The 2,622-nt window shown below is 43.9% G+C and overlaps 1 non-coding gene across 1 annotated transcript; it reads left to right on the top strand.

Moving 5' to 3' along the window:
* The first annotated feature begins 2,212 nt into the window (after window positions 1–2,212).
* Window positions 2,213–2,319, top strand: LOC141709482 (small nucleolar RNA R71). The gene has a single exon (XR_012570056.1). It is a non-coding gene; the product is annotated as a small nucleolar RNA R71 (small nucleolar RNA).
* The last annotated feature ends 303 nt before the right edge of the window (window positions 2,320–2,622 follow it).

Here is a 2,622-nt window from a genome sequence, read left to right as displayed (position 1 = left end):
CAGTGATACCTCCCTTCTTAGGTACACATTGTACGGGGCTCACCCATGAGCTGTCAGAAATAGGATAAATGATGCTTGCATCTAGCCATTTCAGAATTTCTTTCTTCACCACCTCCTTCATGATGGGATTCAGTCTTCGCTGCTGTTCCACAGTTGGCTTACTACCTTCCTCTAGCAGAATTTTATGCATACAATATGAAGAACTTATCCCCTTGATGTCTGCTATGGTCCATCCTATAGCCAATTTGAATTCTCTCAAAATCCTTAAGAGCTTGTCTTCCTCACTACCTGAAAGGTCAGATGAAATAATAACAGGTAACGTAGATGAATCACCTAAAAAAGCATACCTCAAGTGTTCAGGTAATGGTTTGAGCTCCAAGGTAGGTGCTTCCTCTATTGATGGTTTGAGCTTCCCTTCAGCATTCTTAAGGTCAGAAGTACCAAGAGATTCAAATGGTATGTCCAGCTTTCGCTTCCATGGAGAAGCGTTCAGATATTGTAATTGCTCATTGCTATCTTCATCATCGCTGTCAAAATCCCCCACTAAGGCCTTTTCCAATGCATCAGACATTAGCATGTGATCGAGTTCCGAAGTAACCGCAGTATCAATCACATCCACTTTTAAGCACTCCTCATCTTCTGTAGGGAATTTCATTGCCTTGAATACATTGAAGGTCACATCCTGATCTTGGACCCGCATAGTAAGTTCCCCTTTTTGCACATCTATCAAGGTACGGCCAGTAGCCAAGAAAGGCCTCCCCAAGATTATGGGAATCTTCTTATCTTCCTCAAAATCCAGAATAACAAAATATGCTGGAAAGAAGAGCTTATCCACTTTGACGAGCACATCCTCAACTATGCCCCTTGGGTAAGTAATGGAACGGTCAGCCAATTGTAGCGACATGTATGTGGGTTTTGGATCAGGCAGATCCAGCTTTTTAAAGATCAACAACGGTATCAGATTAATGCTTGCTCCCAAATCACAAAGGCACTTGTCAAAAGTTAGATTGCCAATGGTGCAAGGAATGGTGAAGCTTCCTGGATCTTTCAGTTTTGGTGGTAACTTTTGCTGCAGAACAGCACTGCATTCTTCCGTGAGAGCAACGGTTTCAAGGTCATCCAGTTTCACCTTCCTTGCAAGAATAGTCTTCATAAACTTCGCATAACTTGGCATTTGTTCCAGAGCCTCAGCGAAAGGTATATTGATGTGAAGTTCTTGAACACCTCCAGAAACTTCCCGAACTGTCTATCCAGCTTTTGTTGCTGCAATCTCTTAGGAAAAGGTGGTGGAGGATAGAGCTGTTTCTCCCCTGTATTAGCCTCAGGCAGAGTGTGTTCAACAGTAGTCTTCCTTGGTTCCGCCGCTTTCTCCTTTTGCTTAGATTCTTCATCTCTAACTTCAGCTTCGACTTCCTTTGCCTTTTCAGCATCAGCCACTTTTCCAGACCTTAAGGTAATAGCCTTGACTTTCTCTTTAGCTTCCTTCCTACCTGGTACTTCCGTGTCATTGGGAAGAGTGCCAGGTTGATGATTGAGCACTGCATTGGCTAATTGACCGATTTTATTTTCCAAGGTCTTGATAGAAACCGCCTGACTCTTGCACAACAGCTTAAGTTCCTCAAAATCAGCACTAGTGGGTGCAGCTGTACTTCCCTGTTGAGGATATGATTGCCTTGTAGCATACTACTGTGGTTGCTGGAATCCAGGTGGGTTAAACTGTTTACTCACTCCTTGCTGATATGGTGGCTGAATAGCATTCTGATTATTCCCCCAACTGAAATTTGGATGATTTCTGTTATTAGGATGATAGGTCGCTGGCACAGGCTGCTGTTGTCGCTGATAATTATTCACATACTGAACAGATTCGTTTACAAGAGAACACTGATCCGTAGCATGAGAACCTGCACAAAGCTCAAAAACCATAGCTATTTGATTAACTCCATACGTAGCCAGATAATCAACCTTCATTGATAGCGCTTGGAGCTGGGCTGCAATAGCGGTGGCTGCATCAACTTCCAAAATACCTGCTACCTTGCCTGACGTCATCCTCTGAGTTGGGTTTTGATGCTCATTTGTAGCCATCGTCTCGATAAGATTATACGCCTCAGTATAGCTTTTAGCCCATAAGGCTCCTCCAGCTGCTGCATCGAGCATGGGCCGAGATTGGGCCCCCAAACCATTATAGAAACCAGTGATCACCATCCAATCCGTCATTCCATGATGTGGACATTTTCTCAACATTTCCTTGTAGCGTTCCCAAGCCTCGCACATAGATTCTGTAGGTTGCTGCGCAAACTGAGTAAGAGCACTCCTCATAGCAGCAGTCTTTGCCATTGGATAAAACTTCACCAGAAACATTTGCGCAAGATCTTGCCACATAGTGATGGACCCAGCTGGTTCAGAATGTAACCAGTCTTTAGCCTTATCCCTCAGTGAGAATGGGAAAAGCCTCAACTTGATAGCCTCATCAGTCACGCCATTATACTTAAAAGTGCTGCAGATCTCGACAAAATTCCTTATGTGCATGTTGGGGTCTTCAGTTGCCGCTCCTCCAAAAGAAACAGAATTCTGCACCATCTGAATAGTGCCCGGCTTGATTTCAAAGGTGTTAGCTTGAATAGC

The sequence above is a fragment of the Apium graveolens genome, chromosome 2, assembly GCF_009905375.1.
Source record: "Apium graveolens cultivar Ventura chromosome 2, ASM990537v1, whole genome shotgun sequence".
In the NCBI taxonomy this organism is placed as follows: domain Eukaryota; kingdom Viridiplantae; phylum Streptophyta; class Magnoliopsida; order Apiales; family Apiaceae; genus Apium; species Apium graveolens.
This window is presented reverse-complemented; position numbering and strand designations above follow the sequence as displayed.